Source organism: Anas acuta, chromosome 2 (assembly GCF_963932015.1).
Source record: "Anas acuta chromosome 2, bAnaAcu1.1, whole genome shotgun sequence".
Classification (NCBI taxonomy): domain Eukaryota; kingdom Metazoa; phylum Chordata; class Aves; order Anseriformes; family Anatidae; genus Anas; species Anas acuta.
In genome coordinates, this window is record NC_088980.1 from 80,562,287 (window position 1) to 80,583,149 (window position 20,863).

At 39.1% G+C, this 20,863-nt stretch overlaps 1 long non-coding RNA gene across 5 annotated transcripts in view; it reads left to right on the top strand.

Annotated features, from left to right (window-relative positions):
- The window catches only part of LOC137850672 (uncharacterized), a 41,727-nt gene extending 31,742 nt beyond the window's left edge, over positions 1-9,985 (top strand). The window contains exons 2-5 of one of the 5 annotated variants that reach the window (XR_011092731.1): positions 5,649-5,761; positions 6,013-6,216; positions 6,385-6,467; positions 6,552-7,769. This is a non-coding gene — a long non-coding RNA (uncharacterized lncRNA). Of the gene's footprint in view, positions 1-5,648; positions 5,762-6,012; positions 7,770-8,550 lie in introns of those variants that run through there. The other 4 variants (XR_011092730.1, XR_011092732.1, XR_011092729.1 and 1 more) reach the window with 4 other exon arrangements.
- Positions 9,986-20,863: the final 10,878 nt, after the last annotated feature.

A 20,863-nucleotide genomic window follows, 5' to 3' on the forward strand; every position in this document is an offset into this window, starting at 1 on the left:
TTGCTTGTGCAGGCCATCAAATGAGCACATGGAAGGGAACAGAGGGGTACTGTGATTATGAAGGAAAGTGGTTGTAATTGGAGGATGTAAGGCATATATCATAGGAAACTCAGCTTTGTCAGTTGCATTGCTTGTAAAACAGCTCATTGACCTTATGCCTATTAGTTCCCTAACTCTCCACCCAGTTCTGTGAGGACTGCAAGAACAATAGGGAGAATGTCAACCTAGTGAATCATTGTTGACTACGTTGTCCACATTTTCCTTATTTGGGCAGACATTTTTGCTTAGGTATGCTAAGAATCCACAAAGTGGCTAGGTACTAAGCCCTAAGACACTCAGACAGGTGTCTCAAAAGACATTTAGGAGACTTACTCCAAGGTTCGTGAACTAGATATTTAAAAATAAGTCTAAAGAATTTAGATGTGGGATTTGGGACCAAACTCCCTTAGGCTTCTTTTCTCTCTAAAGCCAAGATATTCAAACAATCTTGACCAAATTAGGATAATTAGAGTCCTTCATCTTACCCCTGCAGCTAATCTATTATACTGGTCTAATGTGTGTACCATTCAACCACGTCAGGGATTTTTGTAATTTAGTGGGAATAAAGAATTAATCATTAGTATCTCTGCTAAGAAGTTTGTGTTTACCATCAACATGCCCAGTTGATGTGCAGATGTTAGCTTAATGTCAAATTATAGTTACACATCATGTTGCACTTGACCAATTTATTAACCCATGCCTAATAGGCCCTTGGGACTGCATTTGGCACAGGGTTAGAGATTTCAAGATGTACTGCTCTTTGTTTACTGAATGTGGTTGGGATAACATAACAGAGAGAGAAGTGTAATTCATGCTTCAGTTTACTTACAGACTTGGAGCTTTGAGGTGCCATTTAGGCTCAACTGTTCTCTTGAGTATAATGAAACTTCATCTCTCATTGAAGTAGTTGGAACAAAATCCTTTGTCAGGTGATACAGTATTGCTAAACAGCTCTCCCAGTGAGCTAAGACTTTACTTTTGGACTTACCTAGAAGCCATAAAAGCCATAAAGCCTGAAGTTCTTTGGAATAACATTCTTATTTCTTGTTAAAGCAAAAGTTACAGGAGTTAGAGGACTACTTGTTTTCTACTTTTGTCATTTTTTCTTTCCATTTCAAAGCCACAGAGTAGGAAGATGCAGTCAAGTGTCAAATCAGACAAAATACTTCCAGTTTGTTTGTCTGTGTGCGTTGTTACACTACATGCTTAAAATGCAAAACAAAACGTTCTGTGCCCCATGTCTGTCTTTGGGTGAGTGTATGAATTAATGTTGACTCCTTACTCCCACTCCCACCAGTTCTTTTCCACTGGTTTATATTTGAAAGGCTATTTGGAAGAGATGATTTTTTGTTTCACTGTTGGTGTTAATTCCCTCTGTTCATCTAGTGCTAGCATCTCACCCAGACTCAATAATAGAGCTTAATAAATGAAACCTGACTGTCCTGTGGCAAGAGCTCCAGGATGGGCTGAAGGCTTGGAACTAATAGTATTTAACAGTGCTTTCAACACAGTTTGCAATTGGAAATGTCAAATGAGGAAAATTTATATGGTGGCTTGTGAGAAATGTTGATCATTGGTATCTTACAACTAAATATATCAATTTTTATTCTTTGAGAAGAATACACACATAAAACGCATTCTAAATGATCATTTGTGAATATTTGCCCATGAGACTGTTATGATATGTCATATGAACTTTTTACCCTCCAGAAAAGGTATTTCTGTCAGTAGCACAGTTACTTATAAGTATTGAAACAATATTTTGGAGCAATATTTTTTAGAGGTCGATTAAACATCAAATTGATGGAAAGGATGAGGGTGTAAAACATTATGTTTCTTTGAAATATATTTTTTTTAAGTCACTGGCAGTTGTGCTCTGTGTGCTTCATTTGGGCTTTAGATCTGTTCTTTCATGTCACTTTACATAAAATAAAGAAAAAAACTAGCTGGTTGGTAAGTCACATCTGTCACAGGTCTCTTTTCTTTCCTTGCTCAGGAGTCATTTGCTAATGTCAGTGAAGTTACAGTGATGTAAAGTGAACAGGTACAATAGCTGATTCAGGCCTGAGATGTCTAGAGCACATGTTAAGTAACAAAGAACACCATTTCAGTTTCAGGAACGATTCTATCCCCATTTTATCTGCTGCATTGACGATCACTTCATGAAAGATCACTAGGTTTGTAGGCCAGTATATTTCTGGTGTAACCTCCCTGGTTATGATGCAGTTATACCAGAGAGAGACCTGGGACATTTTTACTGTACTCAGTCACATGTGCCGTGTTAAGAGAGCCTTCCCACGCAAAGTATTTGCACAACACTTTCCTGGAATTTGAGGGTGAAACACATTTGCCTGTTGTGCTTCAGGCATTTCACCCGATGAGACAGAGCCGTGCTTGCTCGATCATATTAGCTGGATTAGAGCAGCAGTGAAAGACCTCCAACTGTCACCATGACTTTGCCTTCCTCTTGCACTGAGCATCATCCAAGACAAGGTATTGCTCTGGATGGACTTTTGCATCTTTTCAAGCCCTGAACATGCTTCTGAACAGAACATCTGGGGATGTGCCAGGAAAATTGATTTGGAGGTGTTTGAAAAGTATTGTGAAGAAGGTTCCTGAAGCACAGCTTCTGCCAATAATCGATTAGCAATAAGACGATTAGCACAGATTCAAAATTGTCACAGTGATTATCTTCTTCTTGTCTCAGTAGGCTGGATGAACATAAGCAATTTCTCTCCTGCCTGTGTCACCCAATGGTCCTTTTACTGCCCATTAGTATTCCTGGGTTGGACTGGATTAGTGGAGTGCTGCTGTGTCCCCTGCCTTTGTCTTTATTGTGTGGGATTCTAGAGCTGTTTCTGCAGAAGTGGAGGGACTTACCCCTTTCCCTTCTTGGGGTGTATTCAAAGAAAATTAACTTGGAAGCTCCCCATGGGTTTTACCTGTTTACAGTAGAGGTCACATGGGATCAAACCAATTGCTGGTTATCAGTTGCTGAAATCAGGGCTGATCCCTAACATAAACAAGAACGTAGGCTCTTCAACCTCCCAAGAAGTGGAGGTCTACTATTTTTAATAGACTATTCATCCATAGTTAGAAAGCTGTCACTGATTTATAACATTTTTTTCATTGCACCCACCCTAGACTCTGGGCAATCATCCCTAGGGGGATTTATTTTCCATTCTGTTCTCTCCCTGAGTATTTTAAATATATGTCTACATTCCAAATAATCTTGTAAAGGGAATTTTGGCTTCCTGGTTCCTCCTCAAGTCAAATCCTGCCTTTGTCCTTTTGTAATTAGATGCTGAAACAAAATCTATACAGAGGCTGCCGGGGAGTAGTTTGGAGTGAGGCACAGAAAAACTTTGTGCCCACAAAAGAAAGGAATTGGTCATGAGTCTAGAACAACTACAGCCCTCTTAATCTGCTACGGTTGTCTGCATTATGTAGAAGTGAGAGAAGCATTATGCAAACTGCTGACAAATGGAGATAACAAATGATGAGATGTTTATCCAAGATCTGATCTATTTATTTACTTGCTCAGTCCATGTGAAATATATATTTTGGTGATAAATTCAACCAAAACTTCCCCAGCTGTCTCCCTTGACCAAGCATCCAGTGGATTGCTGGTTGTGACCAAAATTTCCATCAGTGGTGGGTTGTCAGTGGAATGTCACAGTCCCCAAGGATTAGTCCTATTTGTCTGAAATACCCTCTTGCTAACATGTATAGCTGCTTTTTTTCATTGAGAAAATGGCATCATCCCTTGTATAAACTATGCCTTCTGTCTAATAGAGTATAATTTTTGCTTATATAATGCATTGTCACACAACTGATACTGTGCTTCATGCTTCAATTCCTACCATTCTAATTTTTCTTCTCAGTGAAGCTAGGAGTTTGTTTGCTTTTTGGTTAGCTAGCCTTAAAACAATAAAACTGAGATTCTCTGCTTATACAGACATATATTTGTTTTTGCTTTTGCTTTCAGGAAAAAAATTACCCGTCACGAACTGCATAAAAGCATAGAAATAGCTCTGCTGTTCTGAGTTGAGCACCCACTCTTTTTCATTCCTACACATCTTTGAAGTGTTCCAAGGTCTCCTGTTATCACGTGTATCATTCAATATGATGGGGTTAAAGTAAATTTGCTTATTGTGATATGTGGCCTATCTTTAAATGGGAGCGGGGGGGTGGGGTGGGGGTGGAATTGCCTTAAAAAAAAATAAAGAAAGAACTTCTCTGATAAATGTTAGGTAGCAGTTTACACGTGAATCCAAGCTGCAATCTAGACCTCTAAATGACAGTGATAATGAATATTAAGAACTTTATTTGAATAAATACATTTAATTGCACTCATAATCAGTGGGGGGAAAAACAACCTTACCTAATATCTATGAATTGAAGATGTGCTGGAAAGATTTATACCACAGCCAAGAAAGAAAACATGCACACGCCTGCACATACACATACGAGTAGGTGAAAAAGAGTAGCAGGTAGTCATCTATACTGAGGCTGTATCAGGATGCTCAGTATACATGAGGGACACCTTTTAATGTTGCACCGACACATTTTAAAGATTTAAACATTGACTTTGCAGAGTTATGGCAAAAAAGTTGGTTTGTATCTTGAAGTAAAATCAAGAAACAGAAATGCTGTGTGATATTAAAATGATACTCCTATGATGTTAAGCCAGGGTAACTCTATGTCCTGGTCTTCATCCCTGGGACCCTCCTTCATTCTCGTCTCCCTTAGTGCTGGACTGGTATTCCATGTCTCCTCCCTTTCTACACTACTGCCTATTTTCTCATTCTGGCCTCTGAACCAGCTGGCTGTGAACTTTACTGTTTCCTTGTGTTTTGTCTGGAGCTTATTCCCTGTATCAGCTATCTTGGTTCTCATCAGGCCTTTTTCTGTGCCAGCTTCTAATTCTTCCCCCTCCCCAAATGGTCCTAGTCTCCCTGTCTTTCACACATTTGCTATTTTTTACTCTTCCCCTCTACTTTGTATTTTTCAATCCTTTCCCTTACCATAGTTAAGCTCTTATTTTTTCCCGTGTTCTTGACCAAAAGCTTCTGCTTCCATACTGAGAAAAAGTGGGCAGCTGCTAACATAGGTGATAGAGGCTGCTAAGTCTGTTGCAATGCCTAATGCTGGTCCAGAGTAATGAGAAGCCCTAGCTTTGAAGTAGAATTTGTATTTTTCCTCTGTGTTTAGGGTTAAGCATATTCAGCTGTTCTTTGTGGAACGGGTGTGAAGAGTTTGAACACAATAGGACTCTACTGAGTTGAGAGATGCTCAGTGAAAGCAGGGAAGTAGTTGAGTCACCATCCCTGGAGGTCTTTAAAAAACATTTAGATGTAGAGCTCAGTTATATGGTTTAGTGGAGAACTTGTTAGTGTTAGGTCAGAGGTTGGACTAGGTGATCTTAGAGGTCTCTTCTAACCTAGATGATTCTGTGAAATTACACTGGGGATGAAATTATTCAGTGTGTTCAGTTTGCAGCCTCACTAAAAATACCAGAAAGATAGAAGGCAAAATTAATTATGTAGAGCACAGTATAGCTTCTCTTATTCAACACCTCCATAGCTTATATATGTCTCCCATTTTAGGATTCAGCGTGGGCTTATTGTAGAGCTTAATGGCTGAGTTACCCAATCATAATGAGCTACCGTGTACATCAGCTGAGCATGATAAAGCACTCCTAATGCGTCTACAATGCAAGGTATTTAATTCTGACATGAACACTGCAGGAAGGCATGACACTCTTTCACACCAACACACGGACAGACTTAGGTGGGTGGTGGTGCCATAAAAAATATTCCTGGTGATGAATTTCTCATTGCATTCTAAATATAATACCTAAAAAAATGTATTTATCTGGTTTTATAAAGTGCCAGTTCTTGTTTTTATTAGAAAATGTTAAATGCATTTTTGTGCCTTCAACATAATATGTAATTCTTTGCTTCTTTTCAGGGTCTCTCAGTGAAGAAAGTTCTGTTCCTGTTACAAGCTAAGAACTTCAGCTTAGAGTGTGAGTCAATTGTTTGGAGGAAGCAGTTAAACACCTGCTTGACTTTTGCCATGTAGAGCAACTCCTCGCATTTCAGTGGTGTGAGATCAGACTCTTGACTACATATTTTTTCATCTGTCTTACCTCATTTTGGTCCCTTTTTGTCTGTAAGTATTGTACTTTTTATGAAGGATTTTCTAATTCCATGTTCTCAGAAAGAGCACAAATCCATTGCACAGGGAATTATGTTCTTTCAGTGTCTCAGGGACTCATCTCTGCTGGGTAGTCCCTTTATCTTTCTCTTCCTATACTATTGTTTTTCTTCTGGGTCTCAGGCACTGGAGGCAGCCGGAGTAATAGCAGGAAATGTATTACGGAAGTGCAGACTACCTGGGATCAGGACCTTGTTGCCCTGCAGGTACAACACTAGAGTAAAACCTGTTGCTGTTCATTGAGGCCGGTCTTGCTTATGAAAGGCTTTCTTCTGTTCTCACCACTGCAGTATTTGTGTGTTGGCAGCCTGAAGAAATAGTGACAAGACACAGGAATTTCAGGCAAAAAGAACTGACGTAGCTTCCTAAGTCATGTGGCTGTGACAAATCTGTTGGGTTATTGAGTCTGAGGCTCCAGGAAACGAGAACAGAAAGGATAGCGGGATGAGGAACAGTCACCGATCATTGTCTCTCTGGGTGCAGTTATTGGCACCATCCTTACTTCTAGGAATGACATTTCCACCTCTCCTCCATACATCCACTTGTCTTTGTTCACAATCTGTTCCTGCCCCATCACAGATTTAATGACTGTTCTGGGAAAGGAGATGTACACACACAGATGCACATCTACATTTATGCACATATATTACCACACACACATGCATTATATGTGTGGCTTCTGAGCTCATCAGGTTAGCTCAGGCCTGTGCCCATTGCTTCTGCTGCTCCTTTGTCCCTGCACTTCTTGAGAGACATCTAATAGCACATTTATAGTAGCCCTAGTTCTGTGTTTTGCAGTTTATAACATGCTCTTTGTCAGATACAAAGGAGATGGTGATTATCAATCATTACTGTGTGGACTGGTGGAAGGGGGGACTGTTCCCCTAGACACACAGAACACGACATGAGTTGCTTTGTATAAGGGAGCCCTCCTGGGCAGTGCGGCATTGAGATTACCACAGGTATATCCCTCAGTAAATTTAATCCTACGTTCACAAGTTCAGTGCTGTTTGCAGGAAAGGCAAATATGTTCCTTCAGTATGTGGGGAGAAAATCTGTGCTTACTGATATAGAAGTACAAAACAGTTGGCACAAGGATTTCTGAATCTATTGAGAGTCCTATCTTGTACTGTTATATGATAATAGCTGGAAAACAGTAACTTTGCACTTGATGGAAAAACATATTGTAGAGCTTAATGAAATTTCATCATGCACTTTTAATTGATTTCAGCAAGGGAGACCTTTTCAAAGCAAATATTGCTATTAATCTAATTAGTGCTTTAGCTAATATACTGAAATTATATTCGTATATCAATATATCAAACAAATATTTGTACAAGATACGCATTTCAATGACTACTCAGCTGAAATGAACAAATTAACTCCTTTGATTATAAGGGCCTTGCTTCCTATAGCTGTACTTTGCAATTGATTTTCCTGTGTGAGTGCTTAAATTTGGCCATGAAACCACAGTTAATCCAAAATAAACAGTTTCCCCCCACCCACCAGTGATCTGTGCACCTGTACAATCGAGCAATAGTGCTTGTTGACAGAAAGCTGTGTTTTGTCAGGGCCTTGCTAATGGATCTAAGTCACTGGGTGAGTATGGCAAGATCCTTTTGGAATTGAGCATTGGTTGTCTTTGTGCTATTTCCATTTCAGGATAAGAGAAAACTGGGTTATAGTCGCACAACATGACATGTCCTGGTACGTTGGTCTTTACACTGTCCAGCATGTGAACACATTTTCCTTTTCTTTGAAGCAACCAAGATGGTGTTGAGTTGTGGATATTATTCCTACATAGAGCCAGGACAAGGCTGAGACCTGGTGCTCAGATGTTTTCCAGGGTTTGCTACTTTGGGTATATATCTGTTTTCACTAGTCTTGAATGCTACTGGACAGCTCTCAGGAATATAAGGAAAAATTATCATATATAGTTGTAAGTCCTTACTTGGCTCTTTGTCAGCCTCTGTGCAAATGCAGAATTCCATTGAGGCAGGAATGAGTTTGATCCTATGCCCATTCAAATCTGTGGCAAAGCTTTTAGCAAGGTGCAAGGATCAGGCACATAGGTCAGGATTTCAGGGAGGACTTAAGTTCTGCCCCTGTCTGCACTGAGTGCAATCCAGTGCTTTGGTGCCAGACCTTTAGAGCCCAAGTATAATAAATAAGGATAGTTAGACACTTCAAAATGGGATCCAAAACAGCCAGCAGGCTCAAGTGCAAAGTACCAGCTAAAGGTACTGACCACAAGAATAAGTCTGAAATTTTACCACTTACTTGGACTAGGGCACCAGACTCAAATACTCCAATCAAACATGACACTGTGCGCTCATTTGATATTGTGAAGAGAGTCCAGAGACCTGACGTCTCTCCTGCTGCTGACGTCTCTCCTGCAGCTTTGGTCCCAAAGTGCTGAACAGGATTCATACCTCTCTTCGAATATTTGTCCAAAGGAACTTATATTCTCACACTATACAACACCTTAGTGGCTGGAGCTCATTCAAGATCTGGAAGATCCAAGTCCAGTGTCCAACTTTGCTTCATGTGTTCTTACCATCACCAAGGGAAGTGTAGGAACATTCTCCACTGCTCCTGCAAAAACAATTCTCCTAGTCAGGCCGTAACTCAAAAGAACCATAGAGGGCACATAATGAAATTTCTCTGTAGCCTCGTGGTTAGGAAACACAGCCGAGGAGGAGGAATCCAAGGTTTTGATCCCCATTTCTAGGACTGTTCACATAATTTATTGCTTGACATAAAGCTCAGGAGAAAAAGGACTAGATCTCAGGACTCCTGCTTCTCAGGTAAGTAAATCCTTTCCAGGTTCCATCTTTGGTACCCAAAACCTTCATCAGATTTCTAGCAGTTTTGAAATTCAAAGTTTTTCACAAGGCTATGGATCTTCCCTGTACCTATGATAGGTGTACCATCTGAAAATTAATGGGTTCCATCTTTGGACAGAAAAGTTACTTCCATTTTTCTATACAAATGCAACTTTTGTTTTGAATCTTTCTTCAAGTTCTGTGTGAAGTCATTCTACCTCAAAGGGAATTAACTCTTATGTTGAACTTTAGTGTAGTTATGGCAGTTCTCATGGGTTCTCTGTTGTGACTCATAGTATCATGTTCTTTTTGTGTGTGTGTCTAGTGAGTAGTTGGCAAATTCTCCCCAGCTATGGCATTAAAAAAAAAAAAAAAAAAAGCAACAACAACAAATGCTGTACTTGAGCTGGGTAGAATTTAAGAATCCCAGCTGCTTATGGCTGAGGTTACTGCCATCCCAGTATACATTGGATGGGACTGTAAAAAGGAATAACTGATGGAAATGTTGGATAGAAACTGGGATGAAAGCAGGTGAATAGAAGGGATGAAAAGCAGAATGTGAAATGAACATATCTGTACAGAATCCTGAAAGAAACAATCCATGTTGGGAATTTTATTCCTTTTGCATAGTGCCAAATGATTTGTTACTTCTGCCTAGAAAAGCTAGAGCTCTATTTTTTGGGAGTGCTGAAAATATAGAAACTTCTCATTGTAGTTGGAGTCCTGCAGTGACATTTCAGGTAGCAGTTGCTTGAACTGCCTGTGTGAAAACACTGCTCTGCTATATGTTATAGAAAAGAAATTGTAATTAAGAAAATGCACATTAGCTAACTCTTTTTTTCAATGAGTTCCAATACCATAGATCACTAAAAATGAAAAACAATAAATGTCAAATCACATTTCTCTGCAGCTTTTTTCCTTCTTTTTGCTTCTTCCCCTCCCCCCCCCCCCCCCAAGTGCGTGCACACATTTTAGTGTGCACAGCAAAAGTCAATGTCAATAGAAGCTTCTCTTGGGAGTCAATCAATTCCTAGCCAATGTCCTGTAGTGGAGTAGTTGTGAAGCTGTAGATGCTTTAGAGGCTCATATTTTTCTTAAGAAAATATTTCACTGCAGTTGGAGAAAAAATGATAGAAATATTTTTCTACTCTTACACTTTGCTAGTTTCATATAAGCCTACATTTTGACTTGAGGTTATAGACCTTTAAATGGAGTAAACTACTGTCATTATTAAAAACACCTTCCTGGAAAGAATTCAGAGATGTTCAACACTTTTTTTTTTTTTTTTTTCTTTCCCTTGGCACAGTACTCTAATTAATTCTGAACCATTTCTTGAGTAATGTTTTTAAGGTCACTAGCTTGGTTGGGTATTTGGTAATAAAAATTACACCCCATGTCTGCAATAGGACCACTAATTTAAAATAGCCATTTGATTCAAACTGACCTGCTTGCCAGCATAACTAATGAAGTGTCACTTTAATATTTAAAGTACTGTTCTTTCAAGGTAATTGTTATTTACTGGTAATTCTTCTTCATTTGATGGTTTATTAGGTACCTATAGGAATTTAAATTGGGCAACTGAAAAACTGTAATTGTCTAACTAGCATAATACTTCACTATAAATATGCCTGGGCACCTGTTTAAGGAAGGTTTTTTTTGTTTGTTTCTGTTTTTTCCACTCTGAAAGAATGGGGAAGGCTGATTTGGGAAAGAGATTTTACCTGTTAGTAAGATATTAGGAAAGAGCCAACAGAAGGGGGCTGACATCCTAAGGAATGCGAGGACTTGTTTTGGCTAATTCTGCACCCACCCACGTGGGCGTCAACATTCCACTCAAACACTGCAGGGCTCAGTCTCTCCTCATGGAGGGACTGGCAAAATAGATGTGTGTGTGTGTGTGAGAGAGAACATCCAGGAAAGAATTAGTCTGAAAAGCAATCGCAGAAAAGGTGCAAAATGTGTGTTCTCCTAGCAAAGGGGGGGGAGGGGGGTCAGGAGCAAAGACAATTGTACTGGAAAAAAAAATAAATAAAAATGCATCACTTGTTCATTTTTTATTTTATCTTATTAGTGAATGTCTTTTTTTTGGTCCTCAATGCACCATAAAGCTTTATTTTACCCAAGAGATATAGATATTTAAACTAATCATCTTGCTAGACAGATGTTGAGCTTTGACATGTCCCCCTCAATCTAACAAAGACATTTAAAAAGGCCAGCTACAAAGCAAACACTTACCTGAGAAATTCCTGCTCACTTTGGTTTATAATTCCTCCTTAATAAAAGGGCTTTGTGACTGGACATTGCAGGTTACAGTCTTATTAACTTCTTTCTTCACACTTTTCTTTTTTGGTGGTTGAAGCTTGAGTCCTCAGTCCTGTATCTGTAAATGATTTTGAGTATTGTTTCTGTAACATTTTTGTTTTGTTGTTAGCATTTAGCAGTGATAGGTGTTGATCAATGTTTAGATTACATGACTTTAAAAGCTTTTATATACCTGCTTAACTTTTTTGGTAATATCTGAATACTTCAGTTATTACAAACTTATTTTCATATCTGTAGATTGGGACCTAAGAAGCAAAGCAAAATACGTGTTTTAGTAGCTTATGGAGGACTTTTCCATGAAGTAGGAATCTCCTTTTCCCAAGATTAGAAGTCAATTCATTTATACCATCTTCATTGCAAAAAGGGGAGGGAGGGGAAATATAGATGGAAACAGATCCTGTCATGGAAATTTCAGCTTTGATAGCTGAAGTTTAGTCAATTTATAGTTGAACAAAAATGAAGCACTTATACTGGGAAATGCTAGGCAGCCCCAGCTTTTGGTAGCTCTACTATTACTTTTTTTTTTTCCTTTTTTTTTTTTTTCTTTTTTTTCTGCTGGAGTTTAAACTTAATAAACTTAAGAAAGAAAGCAATAGTGTTCCCTCCTCCAAAGATACAACAAGTTAGGTTTGGTTTGTGACTTGTCCACACTTGGGCAATGGGGATCACTGGAATATCTGAGCATTAGAGCTGTCTGCACCCAGATTCCAGTCTAGTGGTGTATCCAGTGGGTGGTGTGAATATGCTATGTCATTTGCTCCTAGGTGCATCATCCAGTGGAGATTTGCCAGATGACTTCATCATCCCACTCACTCTTGCTACTGTATTTTATAATTCTGCAGCAGGGAGACAGCACAATATCCTGGCAATCTGTGCATGCATTAATGAAGTGTCTGCCCACACTTCTTAACATAGGGTTACTAACAATGATTGCTACCATAATGAACTATTTAAATGGCCTGTACCGTCTAGTGTAGCTATATACATGCATAAATAAACCACAAATTATTTTGTCAGTTTGCTGTACTTTGTGCAAACGTTTAATGAAAAGCACTGTTGCAATACTGAGAATACCAACTTATTTTCTTCATTTTTCATAACTGAACAATTTCATTCTTCACAGTTGTGTTAATATTGTTCTTGTCCACTTGCAAATTGGAAGAGTTAATATTGACACATTTTGTTCTATGTCAGATCCTACGGAAAGCTCAAAAACAAGTAAACTTTATGATGAGGCTCTGGAGAGGATTGAACCTGAAATCAGATTTGCTGCTTAGGCCTATTGTTAGTCTAGATCCAATGCTTGAAAAAAAAAGTGGGTGTTCTGACTGAGAAGTGCAATTCTCCAAGTACAGAAGAAACTCCTCTGGAAAGAATGGTCTACATTTAGGACTGCGCTTATGTGAAATGAGTATTTATGTACATGTTCATACATTCATGTGAACACAAGCTCTTTAGATGTGATGTTTTGCTTAGATTCACAGCAAAAGCTTTATACCTTATATTTTCTAATGTATGTATAATTTTTTTATATACTAATAGAAAACTCAGTGTGAATAAGTAAGTAAGAAATTTACTTTGCTTTTTTGAAGTGTTTTTCCCCCTCTTCTCCATTCTTCTACGTCACAAAACCCCTCTTTCAGAATAAGATGGAAACAGGAATGTAAAGTGAACCACTATGAAAAAAGCTCATGACATCCACTACTGTGGTTGTTGATTGCTATTTTTCCCTCCCTGTGCAAGCTCACAAATACCATTCTGAGCACTCACAGCTTATTTCTTCATTGTCTTAGCTCCTCACACATGCAGAGCCAATGGGAAAACTTGCGAAGGCTTAAATAAATACATGTATTCAAATTAAAACTGAGCTGGCTTCCAGCAGTCAGATTTCCCATTATCTCATCTTGTTTCAGTCAAAATGCTTACAAGCAATGCAATTAGAGTAAACAACAATGCATACGAATTTATAAATACTCTGCCCTGCCCACAACTGTTCTACTCCTGAATAAGGAGCTTTCCTGCCTTGAATAGGTTCTCAGAGTACTGAGTAGGTGCTGTTTCTCTCATGTAGGTAACTTTATCACCAGTGGCATACGGGATGTGGGGGCAGAAGTTGCTGATGGAGTTGTCACTCCAGTCCATCTTCAATTCATATTTTGTTTATGTTCAAAGAAAGAAAAATTGAAGGATAGTCATCAGGGTGATGAACCATTCTATAGTGGGATACTGGAAAAAGGTTTCCAAAAACATTTTCTCATGCTAAATAGTTCAGGGGTTTTGTCTCTCTCTTGTGAGGGAGGGAGTTCAGGAATGAAGTTTCTTTGCCCTACTTCCCCTCTCCCCCCCCCCATCATAGATGCTTGGGGTTTTTTTAGGTCCCATTTCCTAATGGCTTCCCTCTGTGTAGTTTCACGTTAGAAGTCTATGTAATCTTAATCTTGTTTTATAATGCTGAGGACTGGCACAGCTACATTCCTGCAACATTCAGTTTCTGGTCCATGAAAAGCTGACTGAGATGTGGAAGGCTTAGTCAATGGGAAACTGGCATGAAGGGTTTTCAGACCATGAAGGCTGGTGTCAATAGTTTTCATGACAGTGGCTCCTAAGGAAGGTCGCAATTTTGGGACTCACCTGATGTGGTCACAAGGCATGCTGGGAGGAAAGAGGACATGCTTGGTGCTTAACTCTGTTTGCTCTTGGACATTCTTCTGTGAAACACCTGCTGCTTTCTGCTTTCTAACTGCCCCCTGGCCTTGAGCTTTTCTGCTCCCTTGCAGAGGGAATAGAAGGTGCTACGTATTGGTAAGCTACCACCTAATTGTATTTCCCTTCCACCTAAGCACCTGGTCCTTTTTCCACAGTATTTCAATGCTTAGATTTCTCACTACTACTCACAATTATGCAATTTTTTTCTCACTACTACTCACATGCAATTTTGTGTCCCAAATGTTCATTAGGTCTTTGTCTTCCACTGTATTTTTCTAATCTTGCCTTCAAAATGGTGCTTTAAATGTCAGCTCCAGTTCCCCATACTCAGTATAAAACTGACGGAACTTGAAAGAAATTTTGAGTTTGGCTTATCCACATGGCATGGTCTCCCAAAATGAGTGACACAGGCAAGGTTCCATTGCAGTGCATGCTTACAGTAGGGGCATATGAAAGGATTGCCTTTTGAGAATGTACGTGAGCTGTCCTGTGAAACATAATTCATCTCCTGGACGATGGCAGAAGTGTTTGTGTGTTATGGCAATGGCCAGAGTTCTCAGTTGATGTCTAGGTTCCTCTCTACCACAGCTAATATAAATAGAGACTAGAAATCTTTCTTACGCAGACTGAAATTTGCTGATCTGTTTCTGCTTAATTACAGTAAAGAGAAATCAGGGGTATCTGAGATCCACAGTCCCGTGTGGTTACACTCTATCATCTCTTCTCAAAGAAGCCCAATTTTGTATCTCTAGAGTGAAAAGACACTTTTTTTTTTTTTTTCTATGGGCTTGCCTAATAAGATATTCATATTTAATATAAAGCTTTGAAGTATTGTTATGGTAATGTCAGGTAACTGCTCTTCAACATAGATTGACAGCTAGCTATTAAATAAGGGTAGGGAAGAATGTGGCATCTGTGTACTGAATGATGCATGTGGTTTTTTAAAAATGTTTTTTTATAAGCAGAGACACGGCAATTGCAGGTTTTCTATGCCTTTTTGATTTAACAGCATTTCAGAGTTCTTTGCCAAACCACAAGTAAGAGCTGTGTTTAGATCAAACTGCAGTCTCAAAATATTTTCCCCCACCCTGTTTCAAGCACAAAGGATTTAATTTCTAATTGATTGCAAAATGGGCTACTGGAAGGTATCTTCTGCATATGTCCATTTGAGCCCCTGAAACTAGTAGAACTGTATCGGTTTCTAAAGTCACTCACTTTCTGACCAGTTTTCACCAAGGTTTAAATTGGCAGGTACCTGACAGCTGTAATGAATTCATCTTCAGTAACAAGCTGAGCTCTGAATTGCTACTAGTTGGCACTGGTACGGATACCAAGATGAGCTCACAGAGCTCAATACATACGCTCCTTTTCACAGTAGAAATGACATGTTCTGTCAACCCAAACAGTTGTTAGCAGGAAAAATAATATTTTTCCATGCCTCCTTGCTGCAGGTTTTTGGGACTGCCATCTTTTTCCCAGGCCTGGTTTTTAATATATATATTTTCACGTAGCAAAGGGTATGGTGAGAAACAGGACAGACGTCTCATAGAAACAGTGGCCCCCTTGGGACAGAACACAATAATGAGAGCTCTGATGTCTGGAGTTGCAGTGTGACAAGTTATTTTCCGTGCCTCTCTCCTTTGGTTCCAGCAGCCTCCTACAAAGAGCCAGTGCTGCTCGTGTATCACTTGCATAGACTGGCCCTTCACTCTGTACAAATCATCTAAGCAGAGGAACACAAATTCCATTTCTTTTTTTTTTTTTTTTTTAAAAAAAAAGAATATGGTGAATTTTTGAACCTTTTTCTCTTACAATTTTAACTGAACTTGACCTAAATATAAAGATAGAAATCTGCATCAACTTTTTTCTCCTGGTTGTGGTTGAGAAAGGGAAGACAAAAATATCAGACTGACTACTTGTTCTTGTAGCTTGTCCAGCCTGACAGGCTGGTGGGAATGCCCATCAGTCTCCCACCCAGCTCTCAGGCTCCTTGGGGCAAAATCTGAAGTGGGTCTAGTGTGGTGTAACTTGCATTCCAGCCAGAGAACAATTGCTTACTAAAGTACTCCTGAAAGTTGTTTGTTGAGTTTCCCTTGTTTGTAGCAACTTTAACATAGCTTATGAAGCCACCTTTCAACTCTGTGTGCAAGTCATATCTTTTCAGGTTCCACCACGCAAAGCTAAGCAGGCATAAAAGTAACTTTAAGAAAGTCTCTCTCGATTTATTTATTTGAGTGGGACTATGCTATAGTATGGGAGTCTAATTAAGTAACACTGCATAGGTCATTGCTGAGTCTGCCTCAGGAGAATGGCTTCTGGGCTCTCAGGCCCATTGAAGTCATTATTTCTTTCCATATGTTGCTTTGAATTTGGCATTTCTTGTTGATGCTATACTTGAAAACAATTACAGATCCAGAGAAGCACAACAAGAATGCTGAGAATTTTTCAAAATGCAGAAAATCAGGGTATTGGCTTTACTTTTTTTCTTAGAAAAACAGATGATAAATATGACCATGCTTAAAAAGTCATTATGGAGAGGACAGTGATCAATCCTTTCCTCAATGAAAACAGCTAAAATAAGGGGAAATTGACTTTGTTAGCAACAAATCTAATTAATGCTGGTTATTAGGAGAAATAGTCTTCTGAGAAACACTTAAGTATTCCAAAAAGCTACTCGCAAAAGCAGTTGGTGCTCTCCTTCACAAGAGAATTTAAACTGTAAGTTAGATAAACCTTTGCTCGGAATGGTCTTGGGATAGTTGTTCCTGTTTCCTGAAACTTCAAATTTTATTCTGGTCTAGCATTCCTGTGGACTTCAGCTTTAACTCCATAACTTCCCCTGAAGAGGAATCCCCAACATACATGTATGCTGATAGCAAATTGTCCAAATAAATACCATTAAGACAAAAGGACATTTAGAAGGACCTCCCAAGAGTCCTCAGCCTTCTATGGTGAAGTGGGTATCAATGTCTACCAGCAATGTTTAGAATGCCTGTAAAGTTTATTGGAAAATAAAGCAGTGATGGTATCTAATCTGTTAACCCTAGCAGAGGATCTGTTCCTTTGCTTCAGATTGCAGGCATACCATGAAGTGCTGAGATTGGCATGAGTAGCGCACATTTTTATTTGAGGGGAACATAAATCCTAAGTATCTTGTTTGTGTATAATTACTCTTGCCCTGCGGTTGCAGCATCTTGTGCACACAGCTGCATTGTGAACATTTTTCCAAGTTTATTTAGCACTGAGTGCAAGTACTTTACATGTCAGAGCTGGGAACGCTCCTGTTTCAGCTGACTCCACTCCTTTGGGGTGTTGTACAGCGCTTAGGTGACTAAGCGAGAGGCAGTTGCACAAGCCTGGGGAGACAGGGAGCTTATTTAATCACATTAGAGAAAGAGAGAGTAGGCACCCAGGAGCAGATTGAACTAATCTGCGAACAGAGAGAGAGTGAGAAAGTACGTCTTAAGGAAAGGATTTGGAGGTCGATGGATTGGCAGAGTCAATGCACCTTTAACAGGGGTTTTCTACATACTTTATTAATTTACATATGTCCACATTTAAGAGCCAAACTAAGGGCTGCAACTCTTGTAAACACACAGCTTGTGATCTTAAACTATCTTTCAGGAAGAGAGTTTTTCTTTGCTTTTTTTTTTTTTTTTCTTCACCCACCTTAATTTTTAAAAGATTAGCAAATATGTCAGTAGCAGTGGCCTGAAATGCGATTAACCAGTACCCTGGTATTTTCCTGTTCTCTTTGAATTGATTGTCTGTTTTTGTTAAATGGTACAGAGGGCAAAATGAACCTGCTGTGTGGAAGAGATGCCACCTGGAAATAGGGACCCAGCAGCAACATGCTGGTTCTCTAGACTTTCTAGCCTCAGTATTACTGTGGATACAGTGGACAGCTTGAGAGGCTGCAGTGTTTGTTATTTTATAGTATAAATCTGTAGCATCTGTCCTTGGTGGAAACAGGCGCAGCGTAAAGATGTGATCCGTGTGATTCTGACTAAATGCCAGTAATAGTATGTCTGAAATGCGTATGTGTACATTGTGAAAGCATCTAGGGCACCTATTTACAACCCTTGCAGCTTACTTTAAAAAAAATAATATTTCCTGGAGCAATATTTTGTCATAAATGATAAATTTTATTCTTCAATCAGCCCTTTTATAATAGCTTCTTCTTAATGGAAGTACATCATATGGCAAGTCTGGGTGTAACCATAGTGCAGGTCACTGTGTAGTTTTGTATTTCTGCTGTAAGAAAGACCAGTATAGGATGCAGGAAGAGAACAAGGAAGAAATGCCTATAATATACATTCATCCTTAGCAGTGCTTCCGGTTATGGTTTGTAGTTGTTTTTGTTTTGACAGTCAAAGGTGGAACATAAATGAAACCCAGCTTTCGTCTTTTCAATGTAGAGCTTAGAGGGAAACATTTTTGTGAGTGTGTGCGCAGAGCTATACACACACACACAACTTCTTGACCTCCAATCTGCAGGCAGTCCAGGAACATTGTGATCGATTGAGACTTGGTGTGGGAAAAATTTTGATCATGGTGTGACTTTATGAGGTGACTGATCTCTTGAATGATGTCAGTAGGCTGTAAGACCAGCCACATGAGAAAGATATCATGTTTTAATATGGCTCAGACGTTGGCCCCTTGTTGGAAAACAGCATTGTTAGAGCAGGTATGAAACTGAGTCATATGGGGCATTCAAAGAGCTGGAATTCAGAATTTGAGTTACGGCTCATTTCAAATCAACACCAGTTCCTTGTAAAACAGAAACAGTGACAGAGATATGGTGATAACAGTAGCGTAACGTACAGCTCTTGATGCAGTTTTTTCTGGGTGACAATATAGGAAAATCCCCTCCTCTCCCTTTTCTTTGTGGTGTCAAAAGAACCAAGCAGATAGCTGTGTAAAACAAATGTTATGAATGTTCTAAGTAGATGAATCTCCATTTCAGGTTTTATTGCAGCCTTGCAATTTGGGCTCAGTTCTCTGAACTTTGCTAACCTTGGCAGATCTACAGGGAAAGCCTGCAAAATCCTTGAGTTCAAAGCAGGTAAAATATATGACACCTTTTGAAAGTTTGGCTTTGAGTGTTGAGTTTATTTGAACTTGTGTTAACCAAAGCCAATAAAAAATGGTTTGCATGAGCTCCCGCAAGGTGAAATTCCAGCAAGTAGTAGAATATGAGAGTAGACAACCTGTTTGCCAACCACATTTATTTTTATTTGTCTTAAAGGGAGAAAGTTGATAGAGTTTTAGTACTTTTATGTTTGATTTAAGGTAGGAATAAGGGAGATTATAGTTTAAGGATATTATGTAAGAATATTAGCCCTCTGTGAAGATCTCCCAAGCAACCTGGACTATATATATTGATCAGGTAATAATGCAAAAGAACTCTTTCTTCGCCATTTATATTTCACTGTATCTGTAAATACTAAGGAAGAGGATAAGGTGGGGAGCAGAGGTCAAACTACTAATGACACCTTTGAAAAATAAATATATTTTGGCCAGATTTTTATTTCTGCTTCATAAATTGTTGTTTGCAGTGGTAGAATCACTCTATGGACTCCATATTGGGAGTAGGTTAGGGGCTCTGCATCTGGAGGTACAAGGCTGATTTCTTCCCTTGATGATAACTAAAATCTGGGTTAGCATCATGCTGCGAGGAGGAGCTGTGCTTGTACTAGGCAAGAAATTAGCATGAATAGTCAAGAACCAATGGTAGGAAGTGGTCCTACAGATATGGAATTAAACATATTGTAACTGGGAGGGTACTAGGTGGGGAGAAGGACTTTTTTTTTTTTTTTTTCTGAAAACTTTAACAAGGAATGAAGAGGATGACAACTGAAGCACAACAGAGCCAACAAAGCGATTGTGGAGGTTAATAGGAAAGTTACAGATTGCATATTATGCCTGAGCATAATTTCTTCACAGAAACTAACCAGGCATGGCATGTTACTGAATGGAGATGCCAGAAGAGTAAAACAGGAGACTTCATTTCCACCTGGAAATGGTGAGGTTAGTTTAAGTGAATATCTAAGAATGACAAAGAAGATGGGACATGGGGCTAAGTACTTATTTGTAGACCTGGAAATGGTTACTAAAGGGAAGGGTGGGAATTAGAGGAGTAGCAACTAAGAGGAGCACAGGTACTGAAGCATACCTGGCTTGTGAAAGACAGATGGTAAGCAGTGTGATGTTACTCTAAGCCTTTAATGAGATAAATAAGGAGAGATAATATGAGTTAAATAACCAACCTAATAGAGCCAAATAAATGCTGGGAAAGTATGATTGCTGAGGCAGTGTGGTGTATCTGCCAGTGACCTCTAGAATTGGATTTGGTAGATAAAGATCTTGCTATTGTTATTAGAGGTCTGTCATTATGGGAGGCTTTGACTTCCTGGATTATGCAGGTGAACAGATAGCTAAATTCAGATATTTCTGAATCAGTAACCAATGGAGTTTCTTGCCAGTCACTGAAACAGCAAGAGGTAATACTGTTTTAGATCTGACACTGTTAAGTTGTATAATGAAGTAGAAAATAACCTTGGTTTAAGGGATTTCAATTTCAATTAAAATGAATGATAAACAGTTGCAGATCTATAGCTAAGCTTCTCAGTTCCAGATGGATGGCATTTGATATGTTTAGGGAACTAGCCTATAGCCTGAAGAGCTCAAAAGAACTGGATTTTAAAGGGAAGCTGTCCCTTCTTTGAGGCAAAGGTGCAAAAAATATC